The sequence below is a fragment of the Staurois parvus genome, unplaced genomic scaffold (genome assembly GCF_062004578.1).
Source record: "Staurois parvus isolate SC_StPar_1 unplaced genomic scaffold, SC_StPar_1.0 ptg000006l, whole genome shotgun sequence".
Classification (NCBI taxonomy): domain Eukaryota; kingdom Metazoa; phylum Chordata; class Amphibia; order Anura; family Ranidae; genus Staurois; species Staurois parvus.
Genome location: NW_028317802.1, coordinates 4,221,730 through 4,239,335, shown reverse-complemented (window position 1 = coordinate 4,239,335; position 17,606 = coordinate 4,221,730).

Below are 17,606 nucleotides of genomic sequence, written 5' to 3'. Positions count from 1 at the left end.
GCAGAAGAGCTGGCATCAGGGCATAGCGTTGTTGACCTCTGCCCACAACAATCAGCACCACAGGAGCTACAGGAAGAGGATGCAATCGGCACCTCACAACTGCAGCTTGAGCTGATATCCATGGATGGGACTTCTGTCTCCACTGACACAACCCCAGAAAAGGGTCTGGCATTAGGACAGGAGGATGTAAGCCTTACTTTGCGAACACTTGTCCATCAAGTCAAAGTGGATGAGACTACAGTCACCACCTGGATCCCCCAGGGATGCTGGGAAGTCGGCCCAGATCTCAACAGCATGATGGCATCGGCCCAGCCACCCTGTCTTCTCTCCAGCGGCTGAGAGGACTTCAGGGAGAAGGACCAGTCCATACTTCTCCCCAGCGGCGGGTATGTTCTATGAGAGAGGCAGAGATTGCCTTGGCAAGTAATGCTTTGTGTGGGACAATTTGCTTGGGGTACTGTGTGGGTGCTGGCATTGGGGGACTGGAAGTACAGACTAACTTTGGAGTCAACCCATTTGGGGTCTCCTCCTGTGTTAGTCCTCTGCCGAAAGGGAAGATATGTGACAGGAGTCACTTTGGGTAGGGGGGCCCATGGAACCCAGCTCACTTTGGAGAGGTGGGGAGACCCCTGTCTCAGCTCCCCATATCCCTCTTATGTGTAAATCACCCTGTGCCTGTTAGGGGTATAGAGTGATCTGTCCTAACATTGTGTGGGCTTTGTCTCAGACTGTGTAGACATGTTTAGGAGATAGGTGGGGTGGGGGTTGTTGATTGTTTAATGTTATGTGGCTGCACCCCATTGTTCTATTGTTTGTCTGGCTTGGGAGCAAACTATTATGGGATGTATGTGTCTATGTGTATTACCTTAGTGGAGGGGTGTCTCCAGCAGCCCTCCCTCCTGATGGGACTGTCTGCTGGTGTGAAGTTTGAATACCTGTGTGTCTCTTGTTACTAAATGTAGATTGCCCTGCCCTGTGTCATTATGCAGGGAGGGGGTATTGTCCCCTGAGTGTATATATCTTGTATCTGTGTTCAAATAAAGTCTAGTCTTGTATGGTTGGCTGTGGTGTCTGTTGTGGGTGTTCGGACAGGGAAGCGGTATTCTAATGAAAGTACTCAAGAGCAGTCTGGGTCGGTTCCGTTACACAGAATATGATCTACAGGACATGGGGAAGGGGGGGGAGATTAGGACTTTTGGACAACCATGTGGTGAGAGACAAAGACAGAGTTGTCCTGGACTTTGGAGAAGAAGAGTTGTTCTGGAAGACAAAGAAGCAACAGCTGTTCTGGAGACTTGGAAAAGAAACAGTGTGTTAGAGGACTTTGAGAGAAGCAGAAAGCAGTCTGGAAGATCCTGGATCCTAGAAGATGATTCAATCATAAAGAAGGATCCCAGTTAAGTAACTGTTTAACCTCTTGCCGTCCGCCTGCTGTTTATAAACGGCAGGCGATGGCAGTCCAGGGGCGGGTTGCCGTTCATAAGCGCGCACCACCGCGATCCGGTGCCCGCTGTGTCCTCCGGACACAGTGAAACACCGATCGTCGGACGGGACCTCTGTACGAGATCCCGATCATGTGATCACTGATTGGCGAATCAGTGATCACATGCAAAGTAGTAAGCAAGATGTCACTTGTGACATCATTGCTTACTACGTGTGAAATCTGTGAATGATCACAGAGGTCACATGGTACAGGGCTATTCACAACAGCCTTGTACCATGTGACAAGCTGTGACCACTCACAGCTCACTCAGTAATTCTCAATGACTGCAAGAATGCAGACAGAGAGAAAGAGAAATGATTGCTTTTACATCCTATATGGGTGTAAAAGCAATCAGTGTAAAAAAAAAATAAAAATCTTCATCACCCCCCACAAGTAGTACAGTGTCACCATGGTGACACTGTACTGCTAGGGTGACAGTATGTAAAAATAAAAATAAAAAATAATATAAAAAAATAAAATAAAAATGTAAAAAAAAATGTTTAAAAATTATAATTTTTGGTTATAAACTAATTTGGATTTTTTTTTTTTACTAAAAAAATTGCGGAATAAATTTTGGCCAAGATTTATGATGAAATATTATTTATTTGCAAAATTTTATTTAAAAAAACACTTTTTTTCTAAATTTTTGGACTTTTTCATTTACATAGTAAAAAAAATAAAAATCCCAGCGATGAATAAATACCACCAAAATAAAGCTTTATCTGTCTCAAAAAATGGTAAAAAATTCATATGGGTACAATATTGCATGACCGCGCAATTGTCATTCAAAGTGTGATAGCGCTGAAAGCTAAAAATTGGCCTGGTCAGGAAGGGGGTGAAAGTGTCCGGACTGGAAGGGGGTGAAAGTGTCCGGACTGGAAGGGGGGGAAAGTGTCCGGACAGGAAGTGGTTAATGTATGCTTATCACATACAGTAGATGCTCAGCTTGTGCATATTATAGGCCTATTTTGTTATGATTTGTGTATCCTGCAGTTGTATGTGTGGTCTTTCTGTTTAGTAAAGCACATGATTACACTACAGAATGTTAATTGCTTCCTTGGCTTTACCCCAAGAACCTTAAATAGACACAAAGCAAAAAAAACAATAAACACAAATAATATGATAAAACTATCATTACATCCTCCCATGCCAGGGTGCTAGGTGTACTTGAGGACTTCTCTCAGACCCATATCTAATCACTGTCCAATTCTAGCTGGATTCACCTTGGTAAAATTTCTAAAATACTCCTTTTATAACACCACCAACCTATTGATTTACTCTTTTTTCTTCACTACTGCAACTCCCTCCTCACTGAACTACCCCTACATAGGCTATTCCTCCTTCCATCCATCATAAATGATGCTTCCAGATTCATCCCCTTTACCAACTTCCCAGTGTCTGCCTACCCTGCCTGAAATCCCTCTACTAGCTTCTGTTTGCCCAGCTAATAAAATTCTAAATATTAACAACTTAAAAACTAATCCATAACTCTGTCGAAGTTACATCACCAACCTTTTCTCAAAATATCAACCAAACCAACCTCTTTGCTCCTCCCAAGACCTCCTGCTCTCTAGCTCCTAATTCCTGGAATGCACTATGGTGGTGAGTCACACAGCCATTTGCACTGAAGCATTTCATGACATGCAAATTAATGAAATACTTGTGAGCCACTAGAAGTTTTCTTACTTATAAAGCAATTAATTCCGTGTATGAAAATGCTAATAATATTAAATTTATGAATAAAGTAAACGACTAATAAATCAATTAACGTGCTTGATTAAATAATTAAATATTTAGATCGCCAGGTACTTTTTACACCCTCTCCAGGTGTATGGATGTTAATTTCATATATCTATATTGTACCGCGCTCCAAACTTAACAACTCTAAGTGCTCTAAATAAATAAATATTATATATAACCAAATATTCAATAATAATCTATATCCATAATGCTTAAATCCATAATTGCATAATACTTAAATCCATGATTGAAGTGAATCAAAAAAATTTCATTAATATTTATAAATCAGTGCATAAAAAACTGCGTGCCTAAAAAGTGAAAAAATAAAATAAAATAAAAATATAAAAAATGAAAAATATAAAAAATAAATGAAGTAAAATAAACTGGAAGAAAATTTTATATAAGTTAATAATAGTTCAGTTCATACGAATTGAGATGGTAATATGGATCAATCTGATTTGCGTAGTAAGTCAATGTTCATGACATGAACCTCTCTCTCCTTCCTCCTCTCCTTTCTCCTCAATTCAACTTTTCTCAATCAAGACTTTCTCCTCTATCTGCTTAGGCTTATTCCTCCATAAACGATACATGCATAGAGAAGGGAAAAAGAAACATAGTGTCTTATCCTGAGTAAAAATGTTTAATGAGCTTCTGATCTCCCACTCACATGGTATCAGCAAAAGTAACGCTTTGTATAAATAAATCCAATTCCTCCTGCAAACAGCCCTGCAGGTATGTGTGTGTTCACTCGCTATACTCGCCGTTTCCTCTGTGGATGCGTGATGACGTCACCGCCCCTCCCCTACGCGTTACGCTACAGGGACTCGTAGCTTCCTCTGGGGGATGTAGATCTACATCCCCCAGAGGAAGCTACGAGTCCCTGTAGCGTAACGCGTAGGGGAGGGGCGGTGACGTCATCACGCATCCACAGAGGAAACGGCGAGTATAGCGAGTGAACACACACACACCTGCAGGGCTGTTTGCAGGAGGAATTGGATTTATTTATACAAAGCGTTACTTTTGCTGATACCATGTGAGTGGGAGATCAGAAGCTCATTAAACATTTTTACTCAGGATAAGACACTATGTTTCTTTTTCCCTTCTCTATGCATGTATCGTTTATGGAGGAATAAGCCTAAGCAGATAGAGGAGAAAGTCTTGATTGAGAAAAGTTGAATTGAGGAGAAAGGAGAGGAGGAAGGAGAGAGAGGTTCATGTCATGAACATTGACTTACTACGCAAATCAGATTGATCCATATTACCATCTCAATTCGTATGAACTGAACTGTTATTAACTTATATAAAAGTTTCTTCCAGTTTATTTTACTTCATTTATTTTTTATATTTTTCATTTTTTATATTTTTATTTTATTTTATTTTTTCACTTTTTAGGCACGCAGTTTTTTATGCACTGATTTATAAATATTAATGAAATTTTTTTGATTCACTTCAATCATGGATTTAAGTATTATGCAATTATGGATTTAAGCATTATGGATATAGATTATTATTGAATATTTGGTTATATATAGCATTTCATGACATGTTCCACCATGCACTCACTTGGGTCGCAGACCAGTTGACTCAGACTTTATAGAGAAATAGACGAAATAACCCGTGTGTGTTTTGAGCTGTTGGTGGAGAATGAGTGACAGGAATCTGGAGCAGCAGATTACATTTTGTGTGAAAATTGTCAAAAGTGCAAGTGAAACAGGCTTATGGTGAACATTCCACGAAAAAAATCAAGTGTTTTTGAATGGCACAGGCAGTTTAAGGAGGGGCGGGAAGATGTTCATGATGACACGAGAAGTGATCAGCCAAAAAAAGAAAGGATTGATGCAAATGTGAACAGAGTAGGAACCCTTGTACTCTCAGATGAAGATTGAGTGTGTAAACGATGGCAGAAGAATTGAACATAACCAGGGAAACAGTGTGGCAGATTCTAATGGAGGATTTGGGAATGAGAAAGATTTCCACAAAGATGGTGTCTCGAATCTTGACAGAAGATCAGACTGAACATTGTCACATCTCGAATGTTTTCCTGTGTACTGTAGTAATGCCCTTAGACTGAACCCCTGTTAGCCTCTGATAAATAGACTAAGGCAGGCCATAGATGAATCAATTTTATTTCCTTTCACCACAGGTGGAAGAAAGAAAATAGCTTGATTACTCCATTAACACTGACTGTTGAATCCTTCCCACAGCACTATTGGGTTCTCCCAGCAGGGAACATTCATGGCCACCAGAACACAATGATTATTGCTAGTGGCTATAGTTGCTAGCAGTAATGGTATGTAAAAAAATCCAACATGCTGGTCATACCCAAGTTTATCAGTGGAATGATTTGGGTACAATCAGCCTGCCCTTAGATGGATTAAATTTCTGCTGGTCCCCGCTAAACCAACCAAGATTTGATCCATCTATGGCTGGCTTTACTTTTTTGCATTAAAAAACTACATGAATGGACAAACACATTGAATGTTGACACAATGCAGTTCCTTGGGTCATTTGCTGAGAGTGTAAACCTGAACTGTATGCTTGCATACACATCAAATACATAATACATACATAAATTATTTATGGACTATGCATGTCATGTTGTTTGTATGAATATAATTAGTTTTATTTAGTACCAAAAATTACATTCACCTTTCAGAATATATAAAGTAGAACTTCTCACACTACAGCCCTAAAGAAGTTTAAAGCAGACAGAACATTGTCACCCTGTAGCAGGAAATGGGGTATATCAGGTATTGTTTATTAAATGCTGCCAATTTTAAAATATTGAAAATTACTTTTGAAAGTATTTTAACGTTTAAGCTTATATGAGTTTTTAGTAATTCGATTAACATCTACTTTAGGCCAAAACAGTTAAATCCATACACACAAAACTCCATTTGAACCAGCAATTTTTTTTGCTATTGTGTTAAAGCTCCACAGAGTTCGACAAATTATCCGACCTGTTTATCATTGTGAAATCTACTTTTCATGCAACCATTTGAAGACAGGTTAACAACTAAGACAATTAAGCATTAAAAAAAACAATATAATTAGCTCTGTGATGTTCTGTCTTTGAAAAAGTTTGTGAGCATGAAACATTTGTGCTCTTTCTGAAGAATCACTGATTAAATTGTCCCTTGCCACTGTTTTGTAAGATGGCTATGCAATTGCTTTAAGATGTCTATTTTGCTAAAGAAGGTGACATAGTGTCATTAACGAAATGAAAAAGCACTGAAAATTAACTAAATATGTGGCATGTGCTTTAAAGCTTATTTTTGTGGAAATATTGACACCCCTCCCACCCCTCTCTAACCCATTCCGCACATTTTATTTTTCCTACCATCTGAAACATAATATACACACCTAAGCAGGGCAGGCTGGTCCTCAACAGTCCCTTTGCTGAAGCCACTGCTGCAGTCTCCTCTTCTGGATCCTGAGAGAACACTGGACAGCCAATGGGAAACATCCACATCATGCAGTCAGTGACATCAGTACCTGAAAAAGGACCCTGCCTCCTGTAAACCATGGAATAGAGAAGATTTGAAACTAGAATGACATGTCAAAAGAGTTTTTTTTTTCAAAATGTCCGCAATTAGAGGCGGGTGGGGGAAATAGGTGGAGTTTAGAGATCAGCTCTAAAAGGAATTTTCCCTGACCTGTGTTCCTGATCCTGATCTTGACCCTGATCACTTACCTTCTGCTTGTTCCTTCTCCCATTTACCCTCTCCCTGTCCTGACTTGCTCCCTGCTCCCTCTGCCTGATCTCCCATGCATGACCCTGGCTCTGACACCGACTACGGACATATCCTGCTATCTGTATATAATATAATATATTATATATATATTATATAATATTATATATTATTATGTATTTTATATATATATATATGTTTGCCAGTTGTTCATTGTTTGCTCACTCACTTATTAGATTCTCTGGTTTAATTTATACAGTTCTAGTATATTGGAGGTGCGTTTATATCTTTGTTATCCACTTATTCTTAATATATTATATTATTTTTTACATTATACTCATGCCTGGTGTTCTCTGTGCAAGTCCATACATTTCTGATCACAGCTGTTTCACAGGACACCAGCACTTGGTATCCCTGACAAAACATACAAACGTAGATGAGTATATAAGAGGGGCTTTGTGGTTGGCTAAAATTGGCACCAAGAGCACAAGTCCCTACCTTGTCCTGCAAGAAGACTGTCCTCTCCTGCAGAAGCTGAACCCTCTGCCATCTTGTGCTCCACTCCATGCCAGAGGCCTCCACATGACATTCCTGGCCATTGACCTTTACATCCCAAAGGAAGAAATGTCCACACATAAAATAGTTTGCTGCACTTTAATGATGGAATTTCAAAAATGGCTTAACAGTCACATCACATCGACATACAATTTGGTGTCACTTTGCATTACTCAGTCAATCACAGTTAGTGGATGGGCCACCATAGTCATATGCGAAAGCATATGTAGCACCTTTAGCAGCCATCTCTCTTACAATGTCTCCTCCATCCAGAGTCATAAGTACTAAGAGGACTGTGCTCTCAGTAGTCTCCTTCTTCCTAGGCAGACCTCTCCTGGGACCCTCCAGGGAAGCAACCTCAAACAGGGAACTCTTGGTCTTGCCCAAAAGGCCTTTTGCAATCTGCCTTAGCCCCCACCTCCATAAGGGACAGAAAGACTACAGCTGGCTCTTCTGGGTGCAGGTCTCCTCCTGGCTTCCTGCTATGTCTACGGCCTTCATCCACAAAGGTGTGGGGTGTTTAGCTCCCATGCCCCAAATGTATGCATGCACCTCCCTACCTGACTTTTATATGGGTGCTAACTCACCCTGACATCTCCACAGGAGGGCAATAACTAAAAGTGGTCTAGCACCTGATGACACTGTCTGCTGTCTGTATATAGCGACTCAGTGACAAAAATGGTCAACTACACTTGCCTACAAGTACAGCAAAACCATTGACATGTGAAGCCTGTATACTGTATTTTCCTTTTTTTGAATACAAGATGGAGAAGAAATTAAGCTTGTTTGTATCATTATTATTATTATTTATTTATTTTACAAACAGATTCTAGTGTCCCAAGATAAATGCTTAGTGGCCCCTGCTCAGGCTGACAAGGTTGAATGAATTGGATGCTGCTGACTAGAGGAGTGCAGGCTGATGAAAGGTTTGTCTAGATCAGGGGCTCCAAACTTTCTAAATGAAGGGCCAGTGTACTGTCCTTCATACTTTAGAGGGGCAGGTCTGTGGCCAGCAGGAGTTGAAAATGTCCTGGTCTTAGTGGGAGTAAACATTGCCAAATCTTTGGTATTAGGGGGAGGAATAGTGCCCCATCATTGGTGTCAGTTGGAGGAATAGTGCCTCATTGTTGATGTCAGTGGGAACAATAGTGCCCCATTGATGGTGTCAATGGCAGAAACTTTGCACCACTGCTGCTTATGGGGAATAATAACCCAAGGGCCAGATAAAAGTAAGCAAAGGGCCACATCCGGCCCCCAGGCCTCAGTTTGGAGACCACTGGTCTAGACCCAAAGCATCCATGTTTAAGCTCTGTAGGTGGGGCAAAACATGATAGGGGCATGGCTTGGATAAATTGAGCAGAGGCTGCTTTTACCTGCTAAGCAGTCAGGCTAGGCAAAAAGTGCGGCGGCCAGGCCATCTCTTCCTACTTCTACAGATGCTAGTGCATTTGTAAAGTTGCACTTACATGTGACACATTTTAATCAAAGGCAAAAGGATCACTGTAAGCACATAAAAATAACAAATATTTAGCTGTAATCCAAGGAAACATATAACATTTACTCAGGAGCGGACTGACAGCTCATGGGGCCCCCGGGCAATAGGGGATCATGGGGCCCCTGTGTCCTCACCCACAATCAAACCACACCCAAAAAAGCCTCTGAAAGGTACCGGGGCATCTCATGGGGCCCCCTACTGACCCCGGGCCCTCAGGCAGTGCCCAAGTTCCCAAATGGTCAGTCCGCCCCTACATGTACATATATTCTAATTAAAAAATATTTAATCCAAATTCAGTTTTTTTAACCATTTCATTAATCCGATTTTATTGTACTGTAATCAGCATCGTTAATTCATTAGACATGTACCTGTAAGCCCCCATATTAGGAATAGACTTTCCAGACTTTTAAATTCAACTGAAGCCATGCTTTCCCCAACTGATGGTCAAAACGGGGATCTGGGATAATCCATACACTGACTCTGGACTTATCCTCCAAGCCACCTCACAAGCCTCTATATCCCACAGTTAATTGTGGTACAACCATTGATTTTTTTTTTGTCCATTAAACTCTTTTATGCATGAGGTGTGTGCTCCTCTCTCTCCTTTATTATTCTACACATGGTGCCTCCTCTTGGCTGCTTCCCATAAATGACAGTTGCTTAATCCACATTTAAATTCAATAATGTAAGTATCTGAATGTATCTTTATATCAGTGACCTGTATTGCTCTGCACAAAGGAGACTAAAAAAGAGGGAAGCCAGCACTAACAACCAATTAACTCTAATGCAGTCCACAAATGCCAACAGAAGGAGAGAGAATGAACGTAGGAATGATTTCATCATTGTGCTTCTGCTCCTTCACTGTCCAATCAGCTGGCTGGGGTGTGTCCTTGACCACACTTTGCTGATGTTTTCAAAGTCGAGGCTCCAACACTGTCTGGCACTGCACTGTTGTCTGGCAGTTACAAAACTGACAGCACAAAATCACAAATCTTTTCACATGCAAAGCAGCTCCCATATACAGTATGTATTTCAGATGTGAATGCCTGGAGTTTAGTTGTAGCACTTGCAATCATTTGATGAAGTAAAAAAAAAAAAAAAAAAAAAGAATCACAGGCTCTGTAATAAGGTTGCTACAGGTGCCAAATGACACTAAATCCTTGTGGAGCAAACATAAATTCAGGGATGAATTTTGCATGAAATTATTTTTAATTTTAAATTGAGAGCATTTTACATTTCCACTGAGAATGAAAAATAAAAATCGAAACTAATGTTTGATTTGAGAAGCAGAATCAGGATAAACCTTTGTGGACAGTTTTATAACAATTTTTTTGCACCTCATGTTTACATATGAATTCACAGTTACATTTTAAATAGACATTCTTTTTCAGATTTGTCAAGCATTCTTTGAAGAAACATGTATTTACAAATACGCATTTTTAAGCTTGTCCTTTTTTTGTGCGTGTGTTTTAAAGATCAAGGATATTCAGATTTTGGACTTCACTTAAAATCAGTTTATCCCAGAGTAAAACTAGAACAGTGTTTTTATTATCATGTTTTGTTTTGTTATTTTTTTAGAATCAAAAGTGGTTTTAATTCTAAAGATTATTACTCAAGTTGTCGATTTTAAAAACAAATAGGCAAGCTCCTCACTGTTAATAGTTGCAGGGTCACGTGAAGCATCATTAAAGTAGAATTCCAAATTCTTAGACCCCATTACCACCTGGGCATAGCAAAAACATAGGCAGAAACAAGCGTTCCTGCTCATACATCTGCAAATGCTTAAAAAAAGGCACTAAAATATGCATCATATGGAGGGGTGGGGTGGGGGGACATGTCAAAGATGGCTTCCCTGCTATCACGATCCCAATGAGAACAACGCCATGAGTCTGCACCCAAGCTAGGGCTCAATACCACTTCCTAGATACCTACTCCCCCCATATTCCATTATCGAGCAACCCTACTTTGCCACATCTGTTTTAAATACCAGACCTCTCCATCTGGGCCTGTTACATTGTGGTGTTAAAACCTATTATGCCCCACAGCACGTTCTTACTATTTGAGTAGCTGAAACGTCAGTATGCCCTTCTGAACTGTATGTTCTTTTGATTTCTACAACTTAGATACCCTGTTTCAGCCCAATTTCCTTGGTTGATCACCCTTAAAATGGACCCCTTGTAGTGTATGCTCTTACACTTGGAGTGTATGGTCTGCAAAGACCTACCAAAACCATTGTGCTGCTTGTATTCGCAGTTATACCCCCTATCTATTCCCAGAATGCAAAACTATATGACAGATGGCACAGTAATCTTCCTTCCCTGACTGAGGACAATTGGGAGGGTTGTCTCTTCCAATTTATTTCCACTATGATATTCATGAGGGATCAGTTCCTTCAACTAAAGTTTGTCCATAGAGTTTACTACACTCTGCAACAACTCACTGCTATATATCTAAACAGATTGGATGTTTGTTTCCATTGTGGTCATACAACTGGTTCTTATCTTCACATTTTCTGGTCTTGCTCCAAGCTCCAACCATACTGGCAAGGTGTAGTAGATACCATCAATGCCCTTGGTATTCTAGTGCTTCCCAGAGAACCTCTCATTTTGTTGATGGGCCTTATGGACATGCTGAATGCTCCTAAAAATATCAATTTGTTTTTTATGCTATGTATTATGCTACAGGGGAGATTGTCCTTAAATGCTTACCCCCCCCCCCCCCTACTGTATCTGGCTGGAATGCTGGCACAAATGGATCTCTCCCCTTGTATAAACTTAGCTAAGCCAGCAGAAACTGTCCTAATTAATTCAAAAAGATCTAGACCCCTAATATTAACGCCCAAGGTCTGACAGTCTAATGCTGCTCCTTCACTGCCACTGACCTTTATGGACTACTAGCCCTGAACGGACAACATTCACATTCCTGTACAGCCCTCCATTACAGACTCCCTCTGTGCTCTGAGCCGTTCCCCCTCCTTCCTCCCTCCCCCTACTCTTGTGTAGGTGTCTATATTTTTGCCCCTTCTACACCCCCCCCTTCCTGTTTCCTTTTACATTCTCCCTTCCTCTCTACTACCGAGTGCCTTAAGGGTTTAGTCACATAATTATTAACTGGACTAGCATGCTGTGTACTGTTAGCTATCTTACCTACTTACCTACCTGGTAGTGAGAACTTTAAATGCAGAAACTCTGTACTGTATATGCCATGTCAAATATACCAACATCTGGTCTACTGATCCAATTATACTCTAATGTAATGTACCTATGTTTGTTTGTACTGTTTAAAAAAAAAAATCTTAATCCCTACTGTTAAAAAAAAATACAACATGCTTGTGGTGCCATTATTTCTTAATGGCACCCCAAACTCGGGTAGCAGTCACACGTTTTGCACAAAACACACTTTGCTCAGTACCATAATTTGGTACATGAGCTTCTTTAGACAGTTTTTGGAGTAAAGAGAGACACTAAAAAAGTACAAAAAAAGTGCCAAAAATGGTAGCATCACTCAAGTGTGAATGGATCATGATGAAGTTGAGCTAAAAAAATGTATTTTAATTATTATTATTATTTTACTATTTAATTCTAGACAAATTGGGAAAGCTTTAGATCCTCTATTAGGCTTTTACTTCTGTCCATAGCTTGAGGAAGGGGTCTATTGTTGCTGACTGCTGAAGGGTTTACTGATGCTGGCTGCTGGGGAGTCTATTGTCGCTGGTGGGGATCTATTGATGCTACAGTAGATCTATTGTTGCTGGGGGGTATTTTGTTGCAAGGAGTCTATTGTTACAAGGGGGAATCTATTGTTGTTCACTGCAGGGGATCAACAAATTGTATACATTTTACTGAACACTACAAAGATACTTTGGTATTCTCTAAAAAGGGTGGTACTGGGAGGTGCATAGAGGATGGAACCAAGGATAGTGCTCGGAGGTGGGTAGGGGGCAGAGACAAGGGGTATCTGTACCTATTGTCTGAGAGAAAAGCCCTGCATTTGATGCTATTAAAGTGGGATGCACAACTGAACTTAACTAACTTTGGAGGATGACCTTATGTACAAAAAAGCAAAAATCGATCCAGGAGTTTCTACTCCACTTAGAGTAGCTTTTGATTCTTGGTGGATTAGCACACAGTCCTTACTAGGAGCACTCAGTCCCCTTAAATGAACCTATTCAGACCCCAGATGGAAATCTTCTCATCCACCTGACTGTCATGAAAAGTATCCCAGGGCAAGGGATTCCGAGATGCATAAAGAATGCTGTCCCAGGGAGAACTAGTATGGCACCTAACTGCACTCTCTCTTGTAAGACCAGGGGGGTGTAGAAATACTCACGCTGTCCTGCTTCTGTAGCTTTAAAGGTGAAGCTGCTTTTAGGCCTTTTGCTGGGCTGGCTTCTTCCCCTGATGACAGGCTGTCCTTCGCTGAAGATTGTAGAACAGTAGAGGTCCCTCTTTCTAGCTCTCAGCCTGTAGATAGGCCCCCTTCTCCGGGGCCCCCTTCCAGGATCCACACCAGCACTGCTTCCTTACTCCATCTTCCACCCAGCTCTGCTTGCTGGACAGGCTCTGTCATATTTATGGGCTGATCTCCAACACTGACAGGCCTCCTGCCTGGGATTGGTCACACTCCCATAAATATGCAGATCAGCCCTTCCTCACGCCCGCCTACTGGCTTCTAAAAACTTCTCAAACTCTCTAGACTGTGAATGTGACTGCTGAGTTCCCTTACACGCCTGATACTTGATGTTCATATGCATGAGGCCTAAATATCTTAACAAAATGCACTGCCATGCTGTCACAGATCTCAAACTCTATACACTACTATGCTAACCTAAAGTGGAACTAAACTCTCTCAGTTGACCTTACCTATTTGTATTCCTTATGCTGCTAGTATTAGTAAATAGATAGGAAGGTATGTTATATTTAGGTAAAATATATTTATTGTTTTAAACTTTTTTTACATTTTTTTCAGTTGCTTCCTGGTTCCCAGGTTAGGCCAAAATAATGTCAATTATCCCCGAAGTCTTCTTGGCTATTTTTGTTTTTTCACCAGGAGATGGGGAGGTGGGGGCTTTCTTAGCTAAGCAAACCCTCCTGCTTGCATGCTTGAGATAAGGGCAGATGAATTTAATAAAGGAAAAGCTACATAAATCATCTTCCCTTATTAAAGATGAACATGGTTAGAAATGCTAGGTGTGTTTTTTAAAGAGATTTCTCAACAAAATTAAGTATGGAGACATGGAAGGGTGAGTTTGCTGCTAATATTAAAAATTAAAAAATAGCATTTTCAATTTGTGGTGCTAAGATAAAATTAAGTCTGCTTTAACAAAACAAACAAAAAAAAAGAAAAAGATCATTGAAGTGAACATGATAAATGCAGTATGTATCTTACAGTTAATCACAAAGAGTTCTTTTAGGATCTCTCATTCTTCTTTATTGTTAATGTATTTGGACAAAAGATGGAGCTGTCTGTGGCATACTATTGAAGCACGAGTATATGACTGTTAATTAACTGCTCCTGTGAACCATAATTGACACCCCTTGCAAAGACCCCTTCTGCTTTATGATTACATCTCCAAAATGGCCTCAATTCAAGGGGTGACTGCTTTTTAAACAAAAATTTAAAGCCTAAATGACTAATTTCAATAGGGAATGAAATGTCATCAAAACTCATTTCTGTCTAAATTAAAACTGGAATAAAGTCATAGAGAAAAATCTCTCTGTCATTAAGTGATTAAAAAAAAAACTTTTTCATCAAACTATTGCTTGCAAAAAACATAATTTTTTTTTTTTTTAAACACATGTCTAAAATAAGGACAGTGTGCTTTCACATTTCAATGCAGGGTTACTAGAAAATCATAATGTTTTCCATGTATAGGTTAAGGTAGTTTATATGATTATAAGATTTAGTCAGGGAGCCAGATTTTACTATGGATATACATGTATTGATCATAGACCAAAAAAATGTGTCCTACGCGCATTCCATACACGCAGGTTATTTATGTGGAATTTACCAATACATGTGGTTTATTATTAAATGTATGCTCCAGCATTTGAATAAAACCAGCTAAGTTGTGGCATGCCTAAAAAATGGGATTCTTCAATGTTTTGAGTCTCTCTGTTAATATTTTGCTAAATGTGTATATCATATAGGAATAAAACATCAAGTGTGCACAACTCTCTTTACAGGGTATGTAGAAGTAAGGCTCCGTTCACACCAATGAGTTTTTAACATGGTTCCCTATGGAACATGTCCACATCTATGCTTTTTTGAGCTGCTGCATTTTTGGAAAGGGTCAGGGACTTTTTTTAAAAGCAAATAAAAAGTGTTTTGCAACAGTAGAGTTCAATGGAGAAGCTGCTGAAATGCATGATAGTGCATTTTTGCTGTGTTTTGCATTTTGCCTTTTTATTCCCCCCAGTAACAAAAAAAATTGCACTTTAACCAAAAAAAAAAAAGCTGAACAAAACGGGGTAAAAACGCATAAAAAAAACATCAAAAATATGTCAAAAACACGATTAGAAAAATGCAAAACAAACTGAAAAAAAAGCATGGGAGAAAGGATCAAATGCAAAATGCATATATGTGAACCAATCCTAAAAGCTTGTGGGGGTCAGCTTGGGTAGAATTTAAATTTTTTTACACTTTTTCTTATTTTTTTTCTAACCTAATTTTTTTGTATCACATAGATGAGAAAATGTCCCCTACAGTATATGATTATTTTTTTGGTGGTAGGTCCTCTTTAACCACTTAAGGACCTCCCGCCCGCAGTGTACTGCATAGCAAGGTATGCGTACGTTACTAGCCTCTTTAGGATACAAGGCACACGTGCAAGCCCCCGTCTGCCGATTTCCACTGTGATTAGACACAATGGGATTTTGTCAGCATATCCTGGCTAATGATTCATGGGCGGGCTCTGCTGATCAGCTATGTCCAATTACAGCCCAGGGCCCTGTGTTGACAATCAACAGAGAGCTCTGTACAGAGGGAGATTTTTAGTAAAAAGCAGCACATAATACACACATTAACACATGTTAGGCACAAACCTAACCCCTTGTTTACCCCAAGGTTTTAACCCCTTTCCAGCCAGTGTCATTAGTACAGTGACAGTGTATAGTATTATCACTGATCACTATATTAGTGTCGCTGGTGGTGACAGTTAGTCCCCACCCAGTGGCGCAATGCGCAATGCAAATTGTGTGAATAAGCCCTTTCAGACTTCAGGGTACATGAAGCATGGATCGCTAGGCCCTGAAAAAAGGGCATACTATATGAAACTTGCAAGGTTGAGTTGTATAGAGTTAGTGATGGATGTATAAAGTCTCTCTCTGGGCTCATCTTCTATACTGTTGAGTCTGGAACTTTACATTGGCTTTCTGTCCTTGATGATGAGCAAATGCAGTTACATATTTCTGAGTAGTTTTTATCCTTTTATTTTAATAAAACAGATTCCATGTGCTACATTAAGACAGCAATTTCAATGTTATTGACAAAGTAATTTAGGTTTCAGGGGTCATGCAGCAATCAAGAACACTTCAGAAGGCAAGTGGAGGTACTTTGCCACATTAGAACATGCAAAGTACAGGTTATAAAAGAATTTCTGAACTTGCTGGATTGACTTTACTGTAGCTATTACCTATATAGTATGCAGCATGCATCTTGGATCTTGGATGAAAGGAAACCCTGAAACAGGAGGCATATTGTGGTCACAAGATGAAGAATGACCCTAGGGTAAGGATAACATGAAACAAATGTTCAATAATCTGAACAAAAGCCTGACACAATGGTTTCCAATGGTTTTCTCTCCCCTGATGGAATTCTGGTGGGTCTATATATTGCTTCCAGTAGTCAATGTTTTTAGTGAGGATCCTAAAAGACATTTGTAGACATAGGAAAGGTGAACAGTGATATGCATGAGAAGCAACACGCATAGTTGCCAAAATTTAAAAAAAATCTTAAAGGACACTTTTCGTTGTCTGTATGTCCAAAAAGCCAGTGTAGGTGGAGAAGTATGTTAATTAGGGGTGTGATATTCATTTATGGGCTTGGTCTATGGTCTGGAAGGGAAAAGTGGTGCCTTGCGCAGCGCACTGAAAAATGGGCGTGGATTAAATAGCACCAAATATTGGCTGTGGTTTAAAGGGGGTGTCTTTAAATAGAGTGAGATTTTCTCACTCTCCCTCGTGCAATTTTTTTCTTGGGCTCTTCCCCCATGCAATTTTGCAGCATTCCAAAAATCAACAACACACACATAGACTTATCTCAAAAAACTTTAATAATGTAAACATAAAGAACTAATCCACGCTCAGTGATTGGTTGCTACTGGTTACTGCACATCATTACTGCTCACTGATTGGTTGCTAGAGGTTACTGCAGTTAGTACAGGAGGGGGTCAGAGACTGCAGGCACAGTACAGTAGATGGTCAGAGGCTGCAGGTTTAGTACAAGAGAGGGTCAGAGAATGCAGGTGTAGTACAGGACATAGTCAGAGACTGCACACATTCTACAAGTCTGGGACTGCAGTGATTGGTTGCTACTGGTTACTGCACATCATTACTGCTCACTGATTGGTTGCTAGAGGTTACTGCAGTTAGTACAGGAGAGGGTCAGGAACTTCAGGCGTACTACAGGAGAGGGTCAGGGA